Source organism: Humulus lupulus, chromosome 1 (genome assembly GCF_963169125.1).
Source record: "Humulus lupulus chromosome 1, drHumLupu1.1, whole genome shotgun sequence".
NCBI classification, from domain to species: Eukaryota; Viridiplantae; Streptophyta; class Magnoliopsida; order Rosales; family Cannabaceae; genus Humulus; species Humulus lupulus.
Window position 1 is genome coordinate 199272064 of NC_084793.1, and position 6956 is coordinate 199279019.

At 34.2% G+C, this 6956-nt stretch overlaps 1 pseudogene; it reads left to right on the top strand.

The window, feature by feature from the left end:
• Positions 1-505: 505 nt before the first annotated feature.
• Positions 506-6530, top strand: LOC133826756 (casein kinase 1-like protein HD16; annotated as a pseudogene).
• The last annotated feature ends 426 nt before the right edge of the window (positions 6531-6956 follow it).

A 6956-nucleotide genomic window follows, 5' to 3' on the forward strand; every position in this document is an offset into this window, starting at 1 on the left:
ATTTTATTTCTAAATTAAAAGGAAGGCTTCAGCCAATACAACTCATCCTATCGAAAAGCTTCCATTTTCTTCTTTCTTCTTCGTATCCGTAGCTCCATCTCACTCACAAAGCCCTAGCTCCATCTCACTCTAATCTCTCAGTTGAAATCAAACGCCAGACCCCATTATTCTTCCCCTCTCTCTCGTATTCCTGTCTCCCTCTCACTCTAGCTCTCTTTGTGTCTCTGATTCTAAGTTTCTGTCTTCTAATCTCTCTGTCTCTCACCCTTTCGCACAGCTACCATAGCCAATAAAGCTGAAAAGAAAAGCCCCATTTCATTTTCTTCTTCATATTCCCCTATACACTCTCAAATCTAGCTCCCTCTTACTCAATTGAAATTAAACCCAGACCCCATTATTCTTCCCCTCTCTCTCGTATTCCTGTCTCCCTCTCACTCTAGCTCTCTTTGTCTCTCTGATTTGATAATTGTTAGATGAATAGGGTTTTTTTGGGTTGTCGGATTTGATGAAGGTTGTGGCGGAGGTGCTTGGTAATGGCGGGTTAGGGTCAGCCTATAAGGTCGCCGTGGCCATTTGGGCTGTCTGTGGCGTTCGACGTCGAGATAAGGCGATTCGGTGGAGAGTGGAGAAACTGTTAGTCTCCGAGTACATTCCTAAAGGCAGCTTTTATGCACGGTAAGAGAAATCTCCACATACACACACAAACACAAAATCATATTCTTTCACAGTCATTAATTTATTAATATACTCATTCTAAACTAATCCAAGGAATCGCCAGGGGATCCCCTATACAGAGTTCTCAAACTACGATGGGGAAATCTGAAGCCCAGCAATGTCCTCTTGACACAGGTAAAGCTTGGTTTTTTTTTTTTTTTTCGTGTTCTGTTCTTGGGTAGGCTTGACTTTGGTTTTAATTTTTTTTTTCTGATCTGTTCTAGTCATAGAGAATTAATTGATTGTTGGTGAGATGGAACCTATAATGGCATTAAGAATTAATTGATCTTGGCGAATCCAAAATGAATAGTCAGGATTTGAGTGGTAGTTTCCAAGAGAGATAATTGGTAGAGTTTAGTTTTAGTGGAGTTTGGGCAGCAACGTTGATGCTGATTAGTGTTTTTTTGGGTTCAGTTGTATTGAGAATGGTTGGACTGGTATTAGTGGTGGTGGCCATGAGAGGAAAAAAAAATTTGGATCAATTTAAGGCTGTGATACCACAACAGATATATGCAGAACCACTCTATATTTTATTAATAATGATCATATTTCAATGGATATTGTTTTAGTCAAAAAATATAGTAGGCAGTTCAAACCTGATATTGATATTTGGTACTAGTTCCTTCTATATTTGTTTTAATTGAAGCAACAAAAACTCTCCTTCTATCTCTATATCTCAGTTGAAGCACCTGAAATAGAGAGAAATAAATAAATTTTAAATAAACAAGCATATCATACAAGATAAGTGAATTAGTTACTTGTTCTTTGTATTTTTTTTTTCTTTGATTATAGATTTCCATTTGATTTGTGTGATCAAAATGTCAAAAAACACCTAATGAATCTTCAAGAAAGTATAACATTCATAAGAAAAAACAAAGAATAAAAACCAGAGAATCTTCAAAAAACAGAGAATCTTCAAAAAACAGAGAATCTTCAAGAAAGTATATGTAGTGATCAATTGTTTTAGTGAAATATGGTTCAGAGAATAAAAACCTGTTTGTCACTACCTTCTCCTTACACCCAATTGGAGCACCTAAAGAAAAAAATTTAATTAAACAATCTAACTGTAATGACCCACTACTCTAGACTATTTGGACCATTAATGAAACTATACATAAAATCCTTAAAAGAACTTACATTTGCGAAAATACCATAATTTTATTAAGTAACTTATAAAATAAGAGTTACTTACAAAGTAAATACCAAAACGGATATGGGATCCCATTGTCTTTAAAACAAAAACATAATTTAAAATAATAAGACATTACATAATTAGTGCGGAAAATACATGTAAAAAGACATAAAACCGAAACTGCATCCTCGAATCGAATAACGCTCGGCCCCTTGACTCCATTCACCATCGATACACATCCTCTAAGCGTCACGAACCTTTCCGCCTCTAAAGCTTATTTTCCTGCACATAAAACAAAAAGGAATGAGCCTAATGCCCAGCAAGGAAAATCTAACACATAGTCATATACATAATTTCATAAGAAAACATAAAGACTTAACATAATACATGTAACATACACTTATTATAATGGCCATTATTACTTGGGGTCCCATAGACTAAACAAGCATATGCCCATGGGATTAGTGGGGTCCTACTAGCTAAGTAGGTCATATGCCCATAACCCATTTGGGGTCTTGTTAGTCATATGGGTCATATGCCCAAGCCCACAAACATATATACATATCATAACACATTTAATAACATAAAACATATAGATAACATAAGCACATAACATATTGATTCTAGCCTATTTTCCTTACCAAAGTTACCGGGATATAATGGACTGAGTTGGGACTTTTTGGAACACTCCTAAAACCATAAGAAAGAGTGAGTCTAAAGAAAGGAGATGAAATGAAAGAGATGGAAAGAGTAAACCATAAAAAAACATACTTACCGACTTATATGCTTAAGAACTTGGATTCCCTAACCAAAATAAGAATGAGGTTAGGGGACTGAGTAGAAGGTTTTGAGAAAGGAAATAACATGAAATAAATGAAATAGAGTTTCGGGTTTACCTCAAAGATTTGCAAGATCAATCTAACCTCCACCGAAATACTATAGAACTCACTTCCCAAAGTGTTTGATAAGCTTATGATGTTTAAGCTTATAGTTTTTCCCAAACCAAGTGTTTACACTCTCACACTCACTTAACACTAGCAGCTTCTGAACTTAGAGCAAATGGTGAATAATGGCTGGGTACTAGGTCCTATTTATAGAGTTTGGGAATGAAAGTATCTTTATTTTACTTTAATAAAAATAATGGCTTTTTAGGTGAAAATCATTTGAATAATCGTTCAGCAGAGACTGAAGACTCGTTCAAAAGATGCTGGACTTATGGAGGAGTTTGAATGGCTGAAAGGAAAAGAATTCAAAAGTATTTGAATTTAGGCTGGAGGAGGCGATATATCGCCTGGACCATTGTTCCCGAGGCGACCGTGCATCGATTCGTGTTTTCTGTATCTATGTGCTGCGATATATAGCCCCCTATAGCTGCGATATATCAGCACACGCTGAATATTTAAACACGAAATTACACATTTTTAGCTAAGTTTGAATGGAGTAAATAGCCTTGACTAAGCCCTCAACGTACTCAAAGTTGCTGACTGACCCTATAACATTCAAACTTTACTCCTTATTAAATTAAATCCTCAAAAATCTTTAATCCTTAATCACCATTCATAACATGTGCTTAAAATCCTATTGGTTGATGTCTAAACCTTATAATATAATAAATATAATCCTTAATATCAGTCACATTAATCAAACCTTAGGTTATACTTAATATTCTTAAACTATAGATTAAACTTAGAAAATCTATAAGTACTACTATGAGTGTCCAAATAATTCCCAGTCTGAACCAAAAATCCATAGTAACAAAGATAACACTAAACATACTATAACACTACTAAACAATTAGTTAAGTAAAGTTCTTGGACTCTACACTAACCAATATAGCCATGATATTTAATCAGTATATGCCATACATACCTCAACAAAATGTCGATGAACTAGTGAAAAAAAAAAGAGATACTTACTATATATATTAATTTTCTTAGATAGTATCTTCCTTGAAAAACTAAAATTTAAATTTCAAACTAGTTATTTGTAATTTTTTTAATTAATACTTTTATTTCCTATATTTGTGGCTGATTATACGTATATAGAGAGATATGTATATTTTATGAAATAAAATTTTGAAAATATTAAATAGTTTTTTTATAATTAATTTTTATTATATTTTCTACTTTACACGGTTAGGAAAAATTAAAACTAAATTTACATTTTATAATAAATGGTTGTTGTTGCCTAAATATGTGGTTATAGTTAAGTAAAATATTTTTTAATTATTAAAAAACTGAATATGCATATATATAATAGGTTAGTTTTTTAAATTATGTTAAAGATATTTGTATTATTGACCCATACATAGGAATCAGTTTTGCTGAGTCATATATTTGAATTTGGCTGTAATCACTCTAACCCACCAAAGCAAAACTTGATCGAGAGTTTTGCTGAGTCATATGTTGCAGAAGTTTTCTGTTTTCATTTGATTCGAGTATTTTGTAGTAACTATGTATTGTTGCTAAGTGAACCTTTAAACCTTTGCAGCTATTTGATTGACAATGTGCAATTGTTTCTTTTTACACTACATGATTTCAGTTTCACATTTATGTGTTTTAGATATGTATGAATTTTGTGGTTTCCAAAAAAAGGCTACTTCTCCATGTAGTTTGTGGACTGAGCTTGTTGTGTAATACTAATAATGTTTTTTAAATACATCTTCAGGTGCAGATTGGCAATTCTCCACTATACAAGTTAGATAGAAAGCTGGGGAAGGGGGGTTTTGGACAAGTATTCGTGGGAAGAAGAGTGGCTGGTGGTATCGCTGGAACTGGGCCTAATGCCTTTGAGGTTTTTCCCCCTCCCCCATGTTTCACTCTTGTACAGTTATTAAGGAAGTTTGTTATGTTGCTAATGGCAATCCCATTAACCTTTTGTAGGTTGCTTTGAAGTTAGAGCATAAAAATAGTCAAGGCTGCAGTCACGGTCCTCCATATGAGTGGCAAGTGTACAGGTAATTTTTTTTGTGCACTTTTATTGTTATTAGTTATTAATCACCAAGTTTTATTACCTAACTGGTGTTTTTGTTAAAAAAAACATAAGAGTTCTCTCAATGGTTGTTATGGAATTCCCTCTGTCCATTATAGAGGCTAGCAAGGAGACTACTATATCTTAGTCAGTTTCCATTCTATCTGTAAGTGATTCTTTTAGTTGTTTTGAAATTGCTTTTGCCAGTAAATATTCATGACTAACGATTTCCTGATTCTGAAAATAGGTCATGGACATGCTTGGCCCAAGTTTATGGGATCTTTGGAACACTAATAACCAAATGTAAGAAATTGTGTGTTCTTTCTTCCTCCTCCCAAGTTACTCTTTCCAATGTTTCAGATTTTATTATCTATTCTTAATATACACATATATTTCCCAACTAAAAAGATATTTGAATAATTACCTTTTGGTATTTACATTGATTATTTCTAAATGTCTACTCTTTTTAAAGGTTGTCTGAAGATACAGTTGCTTGTATAGCAGTGGAGGCTATATCAATTCTAGAACAGCTTCATTTCAGAGGGTACATTGTTAATCATTCTTATATCTTATCTTTTCTTTAACTTTATCCTACTCTAATTATTTTTGTGTTTCCTAATTGGACTCCAGTGTTGTGCATGGAGATGTTAAACCTGAAAACTTTTTGCTTGGTCTGCCCGGAACACCTAATGAGAAGAAGTTGTATCTTATTGATCTTGGTTTGGGTAAGTGTTTGCTGGTGAACATGTATAGGATCAATAGGACAACAGACAAACCATGACAATATGCTTTTGTACCTATCATAATTATTGCACCAAACTAGTCTTACTTTTATTCTTCAGCATCAAAATGGAGAGATTCATCATCTGGTCGTCATGTTGAATATGACCAAAAGCCGGATGTTTTCAGGTACTACTTCCTTTAGTAAGGCTATGCATGGTCAATGGTTAGGCTGTAAGATGGTTCTCAGAAAGAAAGAAAGAAAGCTAAACCACTTGTCTGTTTCACTTAACATGATTTTTTTTGGAAGCCTGATATAATTTCTGACTTTTGATAGGGGAATTGTATGCTATGCGAGTGTACATGCTCATTTAGGCAGAACAGGGAGCCGTCGGGATGATCTTGAGTCGCTAGCTTATACCTTGGTATTTCTTCTTAAAGGAAAACTTCCCTGGCAGGGCTACGTTGTGAGTTAATTTCAGTTTCCATTTTACATTTCCAGTTGAAACATCTTATTTTGCTGACCTTTTTTTTTTTTTTTTAATGCTTTGGTAAATTCTTGAGATGCAGGGTGACAATAAAGGGTTCCTTGTCTGTAAGAGAAAGATGGCAACTTCCTTTGACACATTATGCTGCTTGTGCCCTCCTCCTTTTCAAAAATTCCTTGAGATGGTGACCAACATGAGATTCGATGAAGAACCCAATTATTCAAAGCTTATTTCTCTTTTTGATGGCAGCATACCTCTTAATGCGTCTCTGTGACCAATCAGAACTGATGGGGTAGCTAAGGTGGTTGCCTTATGTCATAGCTTATCGATTAGCTTTTAGTAATATGATTTTTTTCAACTAAATGTTGAATATTTAAATGTAGTTTGGTCAAAAAAGAGGAAGATCACTTGTGGAGTTAGAAGATGGTGGGAAGCCTAGGAAGAATGTTCGATCAGGTAGTCCAGTCTCTCAGTGGATCTTAGTATTTAATTACAGATTAGCAATGAAGCAGAGGTAATTGATGCAGCTCTCCGTCTCTTTTTCTATTTTTCATTATCTTGTTCTGTCTCCTTTCATATTTTATGTTTTTAAGATATTGGCATGCTAGAAATACACTCCGTCTGGTCTTTATGGTTCTGCTAAATGCTTCTACAAGTAGTTCTTTTGGTGATTTGAATAATTTTCATTATTCTTATATAAAAAAGGAAAAGAAGTGTCATCAGAGGTCCCCCGTTTTTTTTTAATACTCCCATATAGTTTATGGGATTTGTCTGTCTTTTTATATGGGATTTCTTCTTGGACAATTTTTGTTGGCAATTGGAGGGTGTTTGGTAGGAGGGAGAAGTGAGAGGAAATAAACGGGGTAAAGTAAGAAAATGAATTTGGGTTATGGTTGTTGTTTGGCTGGATGAGAGGAGGGAGTATATTAGAC